The sequence below is a fragment of the Notamacropus eugenii genome, chromosome 5, assembly GCF_028372415.1.
Source record: "Notamacropus eugenii isolate mMacEug1 chromosome 5, mMacEug1.pri_v2, whole genome shotgun sequence".
Classification (NCBI taxonomy): Eukaryota; Metazoa; Chordata; class Mammalia; order Diprotodontia; family Macropodidae; genus Notamacropus; species Notamacropus eugenii.
This window is the reverse complement of record NC_092876.1, coordinates 54,515,176-54,530,709: the sequence shown is the minus strand read 5'-3', so window position 1 is coordinate 54,530,709 and position 15,534 is coordinate 54,515,176. Positions and strand designations below refer to the sequence as shown.

Genomic DNA, 15,534 nt, shown 5'->3' with positions numbered 1-15,534 from the left:
TCTGGCCCCCTAAGACCACACACTTTGGGAGAGTTTCTGGGCTGTTCCTCTCCAAGGTCACCTTCTATTTCTGTGTAGCTAGTGTGTACATGTTCTTGTACATGTAAGTTCCATGAGGGCAGGGAATATTTTCCCTTTTTTTTGTTGACTGAGGGGTAGATGGGGGAGCCAGGAACCTGAGGGTTCAAATTCCACCTCTGTCTATATTTGGCTATGTGACAGTGGGCCAATCATTGAATCTCTAAGTGCACTTGGCAGCTCTCTAAGCTGGGGTTCTTCCCCATTTTGTGGGTGTCCTAGACCGCTTTCACGGTATTGGTTGCTTATGGTCCTCTTCTCAGATCATGTTTTTAAATGCATAAAATAAAATAGGAATATGAAGGAAATCAATTATATGGAGATCCGGATGTAGTTTTTTCTCATCCAAGATTACAACCTCCCTGAAATCACAGGGTTTGTGGACCCCAGATTAAGAACCTTGCCCCAAGATGCAGGGAAAGCACCAACCTATGTTGGTTAACTCCTCGCTGTTAACTCCTCACACAGGCTAAGTGCTTAATAAAAGCTTGTTGACTGAATGGTTGATTTGTATTGATAACGTTTTCTCATTGAAAGATCTCTATCCAAGACAAACCAAGTCAACTCTTCCTCCTACTTCTGTGAAGAAAAGAATAATACCTAAAATTTTTTGAGAGGTAATATGGTGTAGTGAGATTGGGAGGGAAAAGATGGGTTCAATGACTGGTTTTGCTGCTTACTACTTGGGACAATTACTTAACAATTCTGTGCCTCAGTTTCCTCACCTGTAAAATGAGGGGACCGAACTCAATGACCTCTAAGGTTTCCCCCCCAATTCTAAGATCTTATGATCCTGTCACTTGAAGATTGCATATATCACCTCTCTTGGTCTTGCCTGAGGAGAACTCTGGGAAGCAGGGGCTGTTCCCCATTTTACAGATGGAGAAACTGAAGCACAGAGAGCTCATTAAATAAATCTCTCTGAATCACTCAGTCACAGTAAGTTCAAAGAAGAACATATACATTATACACTTGGTCAAATGGAAAGTATCAAAGAAATGTAATTAAGTCGTCTTTGCGTGCTACTCTGACTTGAAGTCCCCATCACCTTGAAGCACCCTGATGACGTGGAAGCTCTCACAGTCTCTGTGGATGTATTCTTAGGTCACAGACATATAGGGGCAGCCTCTCCAGCTTGGTCCAAGCTCAAATGGCAAGGCCTCCAAAGAGCCAGGGGCACTTGCAGACCCCATGAGGCATCAGAGGAACAACCCAAGGAGAGTATGTATCATCATGGCTATCATAACAAGTGACTGGTCAGAAATGCAGCTTCTAGGTTTTTGCCTGGTCGCATACCAGGTGGCTGAGATGCTGATTTGAGTCACCTTTTAAAAGCCTGACTTATTATTCTGCCTCCACCCCAAAACTAAATTTTTCCCTTCAAGATGTTAGACAGACTGTACTTGGCAAAGTACCATGACATTTGATGGGCTTGGGTTCATCTCAGGTAGTCTCCATGGGGATGAGGCAGGCAATTTGTAGCCAAGCATGGCAGATGTATTAATGGAGGTGGCCGTCATCCTTGGCTCTCCTCTGATCTCTTCCTCCTGATTAAGACTGTCAGACCCTGGACTTAGAGCTACAAGGGCCATCCACTCCAACCCCTCATTTTACAGATGAGTAAACTAAACCTAGAGAAGCAACATGACTGGTGAGTCAGTCAACAAGCATTTGTTAAATATTTATCATGTGTTGGCTCTCTTCTGTGCCTGGAATGCTCTTACACCTCATCTCTGCCTATTGTCTTCTCTGGTTTCCTTAATTCTAGCACTTGATCTTGGGCAAGTCACTTAAACGTATGTCAGCCTTGGTTTCCTCATCTGCAAAATGGGGATAATGATAGTTCCTACCTCACAGGGTTATTGTGAGGACCAAAGGAGATGAAATTTGCAAACCTTAAAGAGCCAAGGATTATTATTATTGATAACCATTACTATTGACAATAATTTATTATTGATAATTATTATTGACAATAATTTATTATTGATAATTATTATTTTCATTATTGACAATGATAATCACTGCTGTTGATGGTAATCATCATCATCATCATCCCTGTTATTTTGTATTCCTCTGATAGCTAAGAAGATTCTCAAGCCTAATCTCTTTTTCTATAACTTCCTACCATTATTCTGCCTTCTAGGGGCCAGAAAGAAAATATGTTCTCTCTTCAGGGAATGAGATAGTATTGGTGAAATACTTAGGACAGTTCCTGGCACACAGTAGGTGCTTAATAAATGCTTATACCCTTCCTTCCCCTTTCTTCTCCTAGATGAAAATCTCCAGTTGATCTTTCTATGGTACCATTCTGGTGTAAACTGGGGGATGCTTCTCCACAACATCCACTCACTGGTTCTAACCCGACCCTCTGGAGTCAAGCAGAAATCCAATTTCTCTTCCAGTGAATGTCTTCAAATATTCAAAGAGCTGTTATCAAAACCCCACTATGACTCTTCCACCTTAAAACACATCATTTACTCTAGAATGTTTCCTGATCCCCTCACAATTCTGGCCATCCTTCTCTGGATGGATTTCAGTTCGCTAATAACAACTCTCTAAAAAAGGAAAAAGAAAAGGACCCACATGAACAAAAATATTTAGAGCAGTTCTTTTTGTGGTGGCAAAGAATTGGAAATTGAGGGGATACTCATCCATTGGGGAATGACTGAACAAATTGTGACATATGAATGTAATGGAATACTATTGTTCCATAAGAAATAATGAGCAGGCAGACTTCAGAAAAAGCTGGAAAGACTTATATGAACTGATGCTAAGTGAAAAGAGCAGAACCAGGAGAACACTGTATACAGTAACAGCAACATTGTACAATGACCATCTTTGATTGTCTTAGCTCTTCCCAGCAATGCAAAGATCTAAGGTAATTCTAAAAGACTCATGATGGAAAATGCTATCCCCATCCAGAGAAAGAGCTATGGAGTCTAGATGCAGATCAAAGCATACTATTCTCTCTCTCTTTTTTTCCTTTTTCATGATTTTTCCCTTTTGTTCTGATTCTTTTTTCCCAACATGACTAACGCAGAAATATGTTTAATGTGATTGTACACGTATAGCCTGTATCAGACTGCATGCTGTCTTGAGAAGTGGGAAAAATTTTAGAACTCAAAATCCTATAAAAGTGAGTGTTGAAAACAAAAAAAACCCCAAGCAAATAAATAAATAAAGTGGAAAAAATATCAATAGCTCTCCTACTTACTAGATACCCATCATTGCCCAAATAGAATGGGTATTCCTTGAGAGAAGAGACTTTACTTACCAGCGTCTGGCAAAACAGTAGCAATTAATAAGTGCTTGTTGATGGATGGATAAAAAAGTTAGTCTAATCCAGAAAGCATTTATTAAATACCTACAACGTATAAGAAATCTGAGACTGTTTCATCTTTGTATCTCCTGGGTCTCCCACAGTGCCCAGCCCACAGTAGGCTCTTAGTAAGTTGATTGATTTCCAAATGCTAGGGATACAAAGTCAAAACTAGTCCCTTTGCTCAAGGGATTTCTATGGTGGGGGTCTCCAGGAAAGAAGGGGGGAGGGAAAAGAGAACTAACAAATAAAGAAATCAGGGAAAGCTTCCCAGAGGAAGTGCACTGCCAAGCCGAACTGGGAGAAGAAAGCAAAGCCAAAGAGGCTGTGTTGGAAAGGACTGTACTTCAGCTTGTTCTAAGAAATCCCAGGAATACAGGATCTTATATCTAGGACCCCAGAAGCCATCCTCTCATTTTTATTGTTGTTCAGTCATTTTTCAGTTGTGTCCAACTCTTCATGATCCCATTTGGGGTTTTCTTGGTAAAGATACTAGAGTGGTTTGCTGTTTCCTTCTCCAGCTCATTTGACAGATGAGGAAACTGAGGCAAACAGGGTGAAGTGACTTGCCCAGGGTCACACAGCTAGTAAGTGCATGAGGCTGGATTTGAATTCACTAAGAGGAGTCTTTGTGATTCCAGACCTGGCGTTCTATCTACTTCACCACTCAGCTGTCTATCATTTTACAGATGAGGAAGCTGAGGCCCAGGGAAATCAAGGAATTTGCTTGAGGCTAAATAGAGGGTAAATGGCAGACGCTGCTTTTGGGCCCTCCAACTCCAGAACCACAATGCTTCTTCTTCCAGGAAGCAGCCTTGTACCCCTGCCCAGAAGCAAGCACCCAGTTAGGTGCCTTATCAAACAGGCACTCAAAAAATACGTGTTGATGTAGAAGGAAGCCAGGCTCTCCCAGGAGAATCAGCTGGAGTCAGAAGAGGATGGAGCCCAGGGAAGGAAATGGTTTTCATCGCCTCTGTCAACAGACCCTTCCCACACTGGAGCCCTTGGCAAGGCTTGTCATATTTTTAGCATCCCTGGGACCTTTTGGGCCCTAGATGGACAAGGTCTTGCTGCATCCCTCCCAGTCCTCAAAACAGGGATTCCTTATCTTGCCCTCTGAAACTTAATGCCACAGAGGCATTTTCTCATTAGATAATTATGGTGAATCAACATCCGTCCCTTGGTTTAAAAATAGGGTTTTTAAAAAAGTATTTTGGGTTATAATGTTTAAAGCTCAAAGTTCTATGAATATACCAAAGGGTCAGCACATACCATCCCTGATCAATGCTTTTTTATGCTATGACAAACCTTTATGCATCAGTCACTCAATGAGCACTTATTAAATGCCTACTCTATGCCGGGTGACCACCATGGTTAAATGTGTGCTAACCCTAAATTTGTGCTAAGGATAAGCAGTCCAAAAAAGCGACAATATTTGTCCAGACTGGCCACTGTTGTACAGACATATTTATATATCCCTACATTGCTTTCAATACTGGTTCGACAAACAGGTCCTGGAATGGATTTAGGTGGGAGGACTGTCCATTGGCATCCATTCCAGTGAGGCCAGTTCTCCTGTTTTTCTCATTCTTGGGCTTGGGGATAACACAGAGCACCCACGATAGCTATATTTAGTGTTTAGTTTTCTTCCTTTTGGGAAGGATGGGAAGGGACTAATTCTGCATTCGCAGCAATGTGGAGGATGGTCACTTCCATGAAGGACATCCTGCAGGAACTCATGCTCCTCCTCATAGCTCCCGCATATAGAAAGTTTTACAGTTTATAAAGTGTTCATTTCCCAACAACCCTACGAGATACTGGCAGCTGAAGAAACTGAGACACAGACAGGTAGCTAAGTGACACAGCCATGGCCACATAGCTCCTAATGGTCAAAGCCAGAAGATCTGGACCCAGAACCTTCACAACACCAAACTCTCTCTACACTGTTAGAAGCAATAGTGGATAGCAGTAATGGGAGTTAAAAATCTTCTCCACCCACTGATGGGCCTCAGGTGGGGCTATTGAGTGAGACTTGTTTCCTATGAAAGCCCACACCTTTTGCTGATTGCTAATGAGGCACTGGATCATGAGGGGTATGCCCTCTGGCTCTGAAAAGCGTATATATACTCTGAGGGGGAGGGTTTGCTTTGAGGTTTAGTTTTGGAAGAAGGGTTTGTGTGCTGGATGAGACTCTGGGAAGTCACTAAGCAGCCCCTGGCTTTGAAAACCCAGATGTTGGTGCTTCCCTCTCTGGTAACTTATGTAAGTATGTATATAATGGTCAGACAATTGGAGGCCTGTCTGTTGGTCTCTATTTTTTTTCTTGAATTTTCTCTATTGGTGAATGATATATGTGATTGATTAAAGGATTGTTAACCCCTCAAAAGCTGCCTTTCCTTTTAGAAAAGCAGATCAAAGAACCTGTGATAGCAGGTCCTCCTGTGTATGTCAGAGTGCTTACTGTTACAATAGCATGGAACTGGAGTCAAGAAGCCTTGGGCTTTAATTACACCTCAGATACTTGCTAAGTGCAGCTTGGTGGTGCAATGGTTAGAACACTGGCTCTGGAGGCAGGAAGTCTTATTTTTGGGAGTTCAAATCCAGCCTCAGAGACTTACTAGCTGTGTGACCCTGGGCAAGTCATTTAACCTTTGCCTCAGTTTCCTCAACTGTAATACAAGGATCTTAATAACACTTATCTCCCAGGTTGTTGTAAGGATCAAATAAAATATCTGTAAAGTGCTCAGCCTAGTGCCTGGCACACAGTGTTTAATAAAGGCTTTTTCCCTTTCCCCTTACTATGTTCCGGGCATTGTATTAAGTATTAGGGATATTAATAGGCAAAAACATGAATATTTCTCCCTATTGACACTCTGACTCACTCAAAGTGCCTGGTACCTACCAGATGTCACCAGAAGGGATTCAGGAGACACCTGCCAATAGCCCTTCATGCTAAAGTCTTGGGTTCAAGATTCACCTGCAATAAAGCACACAGAACCAGGTGTCTTAGTCAAGGGATGAGGATCTCCATCTTAAGTACTTAAAAGTATATTAAGAAGCTATGCTTTGCCTGGTAGTGTTACATCATCTCAGATGTAGCAGACAAAGAATGCAGTAGGAAAGGCTGGCATGGGGCGGGGCTGCGGGGTGCACAGTGATGGGGAATGCAGTGATCATTGGCACAGGTAGTTAAGGGGCCCAAAAAGAATAAGATCAGGCTCACCCAGAGATCCCAACATACAAATCATTTAACTGTATGCAAATATGGATCATAAAACAGCCTAAGCCAAGTGCTCAGACTAAATGCAAACCCCATTCTCACCCATCCAAGGCCCAGGAACCAGAGTCCCAAGTGCTAAGATGCAGACTGTGAGTATTCCCCAGGAAGGTATGACATCCCCCAGGATGGGAACACAGCAGAGGAAACAGTTAATGTTTGCCTCGTTGGGTGCTCCAGTCCCCCACCTTCACTGGATTTTTGCAACCTTGCCCTGCATTAATGTATCCTGGAAACACTGAGAACAGTGAAAGCTTTCCTAACGGTGAGAAAATGCAGGCCTGGGGCTGTGCCCAGGCAACACATTCGGCACAGTCTGGATCTAAACCTGAAGAACTTCTAGAGTGTCCAAGCAGAATGGAGAACAATGAAGGGGGAGCTTAGAGGAGCCCGTGAGAAAAGAGAGACTGTCTCGGGTGGGGAAGGTCTTGAGAAAGGGCCAGACAAGGAAACTGAGGCACAGGGAAAACCTATCACATAAGCAGTAAGCTAGATTTTCCAAATCCAATATTCTCTCATTTTTCATATGAGAAAATGAAAGATCAGAGTATGAAAAATACTTTCATAGGATTGTAAGATCATGGGTTTAGAGTTATAAGGGAGCATAAAGTTATTAAGTGCAAACACCTAATTTTGCAGATGAAGAAACTGAGACCCCTTAAAGACATGCAGTGAATTAAGATCAAAGATTTAGAGCTGAAGGGTACCTTTAAGATTACCAAGACCAGCTCCCTCATTTTACAGACACAAGGAGAAAAAGAAGCAACTTGTCAAAAGTTTCAACAGGTAACGACAGATCCAGGTTCTCTGGCTTCCAATTCAGAGTTCTTCCCATTGTACTAGACTGAGTTGTCACAGCATAGACTGGGACCTAGAGTCTCCTTCCTCTCAGTTCAGTCCTTTTTCTGTTGTATACCAGATTTGTTCCTGACACTCGAAATTGAGGTTTCTGAAACATCTGAGCATCCTGGAGATGAGCACAGAGCTGGGCGTCTGGCAACACTATCAGCTTCCATTAACAAAGAGACTTAACTGTTCTATTAAACACACCTCTGTCTGCCAGACTGCATAATTGGGAATGATACCCCTTGTATTTCATTGGAAAGAATTCGACTGTTCTACATTCATACAAAGGAGGAATTCACAGGGGTCTGGAACCTGCCAAGTTTCAACCCACAAACTCTTTTGTCCCTAAGTCCCAGGTCCATGCAAAGCAGGGACTTAGAATGAATGCCCAGTGTTGGCCAGGACCATCCCATGGCGAGGCTCAGATCACATCCAGACACATCACAGGTCACAGGGATGGAGGATTCTTTTTCAGAGAAACAATGGGGGGCCTTTCAACCAGTGGGTGGGAGGGGCTGAGGACAGGGACCTCAGAAAATATGTGAACAGTGAGTCAGAATGCAACTGAATGGGGAGGGGGATCCTTTCGGGTAGAGGGTGACAGGGGGAAAGGACAAATTAAGCAAATAGTTCAGTAAGGCAAGATACCTGCACTGAGAAGGTCTCATTCCCCATGGATGACCCATGGGCCAAGCAAAGAGGCCAAGATCATTCAGACTCTGTCAGTCAGAGTATATTCAGAAAGCAGTTCTCTGACCTTGCTGAGCAGCCAGAGTCACAGAAGTGTGACATCATGAGTGCAGAAGAAATGATCGGGTCTATAATTTTTTAAAAAAGGGGATGAATGACTTTGTACCATGGCTACAAGGGACCTTAAAATATAGAAAAGAGGAGAAAAACTTAAGACACAGAATGTCACAGCTTAGGGAGAGCCTGGAACAAAGAACGTCAGAGCTGAGGAGGACCTCAGAATATAGAATGTCAGATCTCATGGAAACCAAAAATTAGAATCTAAGGGATTGACTCTTCCCTATTAGGGAAAAATTTAACAAATGATTGCATATAAATGTAAAGAAATACTACTGTGCCAGAAGAAATGGTGAAATTGTTTCAAAGAAAATGAGGAAGATTTCTATGTTCTGATGCAAAATGAAAGGAGTACCTTTAAGGTCACCAAGACCAGCCCCTTCATTTTACAGACCCAGGGAGAAAAAGAAGCAACTTGTCAAAAGTTACAACAGGTAGTGACAGATCCAGGTTCTCTGGCTTCCAATTCAGAATTCTTCCCATTGTACCAGACTGAGTTGTCACCGCATAGACTGGGACCTAAAGTCTCCTTCCTCTCAGTTCAGTCCTTTTTCTGTTGTATATCAGATTTGTTCCTGACACTCGAAATTGAGGTACCTTAAGAGAACGATTTACACAATGATGACATTATGGAGACAAACAACTTTAAAAGATTTTAGAACTCTGGGCAATGTCATTACAAACCATCAGTCCAGAAGACTGAAGATGGAACACACCATCCCTCACCTCTGGCCAGAAAGGTGATGATATCAAGATACTGAGTAAGACACATTTTCAGCCATGGTCAATGTGAGAATTTATCTTGCTAGATTAGGTATGGTTATGAAGAGGGTTTTTTATTGGAAGGATGTGTAAAAATAAATAAATTTACTTTAAAAAAAAGCCCTAGAATGGCAGAACTGGGAGGGACTTAAGATACAGAATGTCAGAATTGGGATAGATCTTGAAATACAGCATGTTAGAGATGAAAGGGTCCTTAAAAATCATCTGTTCTGATTTTTGTTTGAAAGAGGTGGCTCAGATAACAAAAATCACTTTGGACTAGGTAGGGAAGTTACCAGTCCTTGGGCTTTCTAGTTTCCAGTTCAATGGCCCCTCTGTGTTTTTTCTCCATCTCTGACTTATTTACTAATAGCAACCCAAGAATGAAAGGGTTTGTTTTTTTTAAGTCTTACTGACATCTTCTATTTTTATATCATCTTCATTTCTAAATATTTCTCCCATTCCTCACCTACTCAGCTATCCTTTGTAATAAACAAAACCGAAAGAGGAAAAAAGATTTAACAAAAATCAGTGGATATGTCAACTAAGTTTGGTGGTTTTTATAACATTCCATATCCCATCTCTGCAAAGAAGAGAAAAGGAAGGCAACACTCAGTGGTTTCATGTCTGACAAATTCTAGGAGTTATCATGTCTATGATATATTGGTGGCAGCTAGGTGATGCCAGGGAAAGAGACCTGGAGTCAGGAATGCTTGAATTCAAATTCTGCCTCAACTTTGACATATCACAAACACAGACCTCAAAATATACTTACTGTATGTAGATTTCAAACAATAAACTGCCAGAACTCACTAATGCATTATCTCAGATCAAACTGTTTCCAACAATCACCAGGGGGAAAAGTTCACGTGAACAATATTTAATAGATATTGTCATACCAAATACTACAAGCTTATACAGAACAAAAATTTTTCCAAAATACACAGACCTAGCACAAGAAATGGCAACTTTAAGGGACCAGCTAGGATGAGACATATCATCCCAGCTGTCCTGTCTGCTAATACAGTTGTCCCAAGGATGCTTTCAGAGACCCTATACAGAGATGAGCTTACATCTCAGCATTTTTATTCGGCTATAACAATACACTTACCTGTGGTATAGGTTATAAAATATTAAATATATAAGAATAATAGCAGCCTAATGATTTGTTCTATGATTGTTTCTATTTGATTTTCATAGAACAAAGTGAGATAATAATGATAATAGGGACAGCATCTGTGATTACACTGACATAAGGAACTCCCCGATGAAGAAACTCCCTCTACTAAAGCAAGTTTAATGATTTCTCTACTTTCTCTCTCTCTCTCTCTCTCTTTCTCTTTCTCTCTCTCTCTCTCTCTCTCTCTCTCTCTCTCTCTCTCTCTCTCTCTCTCTCTCTCTCTCTCTCTCCCTCCCTCTCCCTCTCCCTCTCCCCTCTCCCCTCTCTATATAAAATGTGTATAGACATATACGTATACGTAAAGAAGTATATACACATTTACACATACATAAATATTCTCTTGCAGAGAAGTTACACACATATTGAGAAAAGGAGAAGGGAGGGAGGGAAGAAGGGAGAGAGAGAGGAAGAGATAGAGAGATAGAGATACAGAGAGACAGAGAGAGATCGAGACAGAGAGAGAGAAGAGAAAGAGTAGGAGAGAGAGAGAAGGGAGAGAGAAGAGACAGAAAGGGGGAGAGAGAGGGGAAGAAGAGGGAGAGAGGAGAAAGAGATATGAAGATTGAGAGAGAAACAAACACAGAGAGAGAGTCAGTCTTGAGAGAATCGTCTACCCTGGGACATTAAATGTCTTGTCTAGGGTTCCAGAGCTAGTACGTATCAGAAGAAAGTCTTCCCAATTCCCAGGCTGACCTTCTAACCACTAACAGCTACTTGATCCTCATTAGCATTTTCTGCTTTCCTGGCCACTTCCTGTTCATTCTCACATTTGATCCCTGAAGCAAGCCCAGGAGATGGGCAGTGTGTGTGATGTTAACCCCATTTCACAGACTCTGAAAGATGACGTTACTGCCCAGTCCTTTGGTTAATAAAGGGCAGAGCTGGGCCTTGAAACCAATTCTTCTGGCCACACTGCAGAGAGATGAGAAATAGCCCAATCCTTAGAAAATAGAATTGTTAATAGGCAAGGTATATTAAATTGGGCATTTCCAACTGGTGAATTCATTTGCTTGGGTGTTCAAGACTTTAAGGAAGGTAATTTAATATTCAAGACCTTTGGGCTAATTCAGGGAAAGAAGAAGTTAATGAATCAGATTCTCCAACCAGGAAATCCTTGGTAAAAAACATCTAAATTGGGATGCCCTCTTCTGTCAGCCTCTCCTAGAAGCACAGAGACTAGACCTCTAGAAGAGGGGTGGGGAACCTGTGGCCATGAGACCACCTGTGTCTCTCTAGGTCCTCAAAGTGCAGACCTTTGATTTAATCCAAATTTCACAGAACAAATCCCTTTAATAAAAGGATTCGTTCTATAAAATCTGGAGTCTATCAAAAGGTCACACTCAAGGACCTAGAAAGCCATATGCAGTCTTGAGGCTGCAGGTTGCCCACCACTGTTAGGATAATCTAGCCCTTCCTCCTTATTTTGAAGGGAGAGTAAATCAATGTTCAAAGTTACTCAGCTGGTGAGTAGCAAAGGGGGATTAGAACCCAGTCTTTGGAACCCAAGTCCAAGGCTTCACCATGCATACCAGACTTGGGCACTCGAGGCACGTGATATCTCCTTTTCTTGGAAGCTTCTGTTCACTGCCCCAGGGACATTCCTGTGTATCAACCTGGCTTCTCCATCTTTTTTTTTACTTCAGTCTCATTCTATCCAGATGCTGAGGCAAAACCTTAGGAGAAAGCTATTCTCTAGAAGTAAACCTTGAAATAAACCACTTCAGAAGAACGTGGAATGGAGATGATGTGGAGAGGGAGTGGGTGCAAGGCTGCCTGGTGAGTTTCTTCATCCAAGCCAGAAGGCAGTCTGGAGCTGGGGCAGGGTCCCTGTTGGCTAGTTGGTGCCTCCTTCATGGGATTCAGAGCTGGAAATAGTCTTAGAGACTAGTGAAGCCAACCCTCTCATTTCCACAGAATAATATCCAGCATCTGAAAGTTTACAAAACATATTTCCTTTCTCTATCTCATTCAATCTCCAACAGGGAAACCTTCTATATTAGAACAATCATGGACAGTGGAGGATTCAGAGGTTCAAATCCCAGGTCTGATACTTAGAACCTGGGTGACCTTAGGTAAGGAAGTCACTTCACTGGGCCTCAGTTTCCTCATCTGTAAAAAGAGAGAGTTGGAGTAGATGGTCTTTATAGTCTTTCCCAGATCTCAGTCTTAAGACCCTGTTATTTTGGTGAGGTAGGCACTTAATGGTATTATTATCATCCCAACTTTATAGATCCAATCCAACAAGTATTATTAAGACAACAAACTGGACCCTGGGCCATTGGGCACATTTGATACAGACATAAAAGTGAAACAGTCCTTGCCCTGGCATTCTCCTGACAGAAACAACAGGAAAACAAACAAAAACATATTTATCTGAGACAGGAGAGAGGAATGAGGAAAAGCTTACTGCACAGGAAGGTTTGTGAGTTAGGCCTACGGGAAGCCGGATACTCTAAAAAGGTAACAGTCAAGGAGTGCGCTGCAGGCACATAAGGTAGCTTATGCCAAGTCCAGCCTGCCAGGGTAACACCAGATGGATACATCTCTTACTAAGGACATTTACATTAAAGAGCTTGTCTTAGCATGTCTTCATTTTCATACAATCAGGCACTCAAAGAAATTGACCAAAGTGGCCAGCCTGGGTCCAACGCAAGGCTTAACAAATTGGTTCCCCCAATAATGATTTTTGAACCCTAAATCCCCATTCCACGAATGAACCAGGAATCCATTGAGTCTTCAAAAATCAGCCTGGATAAAAACCAACTCAGAGGCATTTTTAAGTTACCAAAAAGAGGATACTCATTTTTCTTCTAGGGTCAAACAATGACAAGGCCAGAATTTGTTTTATAAACTAAAGTTCTCCCAAGTGCTTTCCACTGAAAAGAGAAGGAGGAGGGGGGCAAGAGGAATGGAATTTTTTAGACCAATTAAGTCCTGGGCATAATAACCCTCCCCTTTCCCAGATGTTCACTAGGTCCACGCTAATTCTAAAGAACAGGGCCTGCTTGGAGACAACTTGTCTTGCCTAAATCTGGAAAGTTCCATTTTTAGCAAGAGTGGTTCCCAAACTTTCTGCCAAGAAGCCCTTTGGGTCCTTAATCCTCCCCCCATCTTACTACCCCTCTCTCTTAATGGAAACAGATTATGTGTTTCTCTGCCCTCATATCTTATCAACATCATGTGACAGCCCACCTCCCTGTATTTCCTGTGAGGAGAGCTCTAAGAGTCCCACTTCAAATCCACAAAGTCACTTCCCTCGGTGAGCCCCAGTTTCCTCATCTGTAAAATAGGTTTATATTATCACTACAAAGTCAACTTGATGATCCGATATATAAAGGTTGGAGAGACAGCAAGTGCTATTTAAAGGTCAACTATTATGAATGTTGCTAAAGCCCTCCTTTGGGCAGATGGGTGGCATAGTGGATAGAGGGTTAGGCTTACAGTTAAGAACACTTGAGTTCAAATTATGCCTCAGTTACTTACTAGTGACGTGTGACCCTGGGTAAGTCCCTTAACCTCTCCCAGCCTCAGTTTCCTCATTTGTAAAACAGGAATAATAATAGCACCTTCCTCAAAGAGTTGTGAGAACCAAATGAGATGGCATGTTTGAGGTATTTTGTAACCCTTAAACTGTCATATCATTATATACCAAAATTATATATAGCCTTATATATATTATATATCTGTTATATATATAAAATAATATATATCAATACATACCAAAAATTATAGCAATAATGATGATGATGATGATGGTGAGGATGATAACTCTAATGCCTCGTTCAGCCTGGAGCCCACTCAAGGGCTTTGAGATTCTCAGAGACTCTGCCAGCAGACGACAAGCTTTGGCAGGTCCACACCATGTGGGAAAGGTTTAAAGCACAGGCCCAGGGATGGACTGGGTTTCTGTGGCCCTTGCACCAGTCTTAAGGCATGGGTCAGCTCACCACCAACCTAGCTCCAGGTTGATGAATTTTAGGCCACAGCAACTCTTGCAGGTAGGGGGTGTCATAGTGCACAAAGCACCAGGCTTAGGGTCAGGAAGACTTATCTTCCTGAGTTCAAATCTGGTCTCAGACACTTATTAGTTGTGTGATCCTGGACAAGTCACTTCACCTCATTTGCCTCAGTTTCCTCACCCATAAAATGAACAGGAGAAGGAAGTGGCAAACCACTCCAGGATCTTTGCCCAAAAAAACCCCAAATGTGGCCACAAAGAGTTGGACATGACTGAAAAACAAAAACTCTTGTAGACTGGCTACCAAGTCTCAGAGAAGTCCCAGTTTCTTTGGTATAGGCAATGACCTTCACCAATAAAACAAGAGATCCTTCATTGTAATCATAACCTGCTTGTCTTCCCGTAAAAACCTTTTGTGATTCTGAAGTCTGTCCCTACATAAGCACTATTCCTGACTCTGTGAGCCCTCTCTAAAGATAAGTGGCTTTTTCTTTTCATTTTTTGGCCCAGAACATGAGCCAAATCAAATTCCAGACTAGGAAGAGACTTCAGAGAATGTCTAATCCAATCTGTACCTGAATAATAATAATTCTCTGTTCAATATTGTTAAAAAGTTCCCCTCTCAGGAATACTAATACATTGTTAGAGGAGCTTAAATTGGTCCAACCACTCTAGAAAGCAATCTGGAATGATGCAAAAAAAGTAAATAAAAGTACTTTGCATGTGCCCTTTGACCCAGAGATGCCACAATATACTTAGAGTATATTATATATGCACACTATACGGAGAGTACTGTAATATTAAAAAACTAGAAACAATGCAGATGGATGTGTATCAATTGGGAAATGGCTAACCAAACCATAGTATATGAATATAATAGAATATTGCAGCATTATAATAAATTATAAATATGAAGAATTCAGAGACGCATGACTTTCCTTATAGAAAATTTCTCTCCACCTGGCAGGACCTTACCTGGAGCCAAGAAACAAATTCCTTTCTTGGAAATGAAATAAGTGATGATATTAGAGATGATAGGATCACAACATAGTCTGTGAGTTCAAAGACACCTTAGTGATCACCTTGCCCAACCCCTTTTATGGTCCAGCTGAAGAAATTAGGCTCTAGACAGGGTGAGGTCACACAGGAAGGGGAAGAGGGTAGGGTTTGAATTCAGCTTTCCTGACTGCAAACTCAGACCTCTTTCTTACTGCCCCACTCTATCCCCTTCTCTCAGGGAGAAGAAGGGTTTAGCCTCCTTGTCCATAAAATTGCTGTATGTGAATGGAATAGAACGTTACTGAAGT

The 15,534-nt window shown here is 41.8% G+C and overlaps 1 protein-coding gene across 4 annotated transcripts in view; it reads right to left on the bottom strand.

The window, feature by feature from the left end:
* The window catches only part of TMEM51 (transmembrane protein 51), a 70,637-nt gene that overhangs the window by 3,158 nt on the left and 51,945 nt on the right, over positions 1-15,534 (bottom strand). For 2 of the 4 annotated variants that reach the window (XM_072608941.1, XM_072608939.1), the window contains one exon: positions 6,300-6,374. The exons of the other annotated variants lie outside the window; for them this stretch is intronic. The gene's annotated coding sequence lies outside the window, so the exon portion shown is untranslated. The remainder of the gene's footprint in view (positions 1-6,299; positions 6,375-15,534) is intronic. 4 annotated transcript variants of the gene reach the window in all.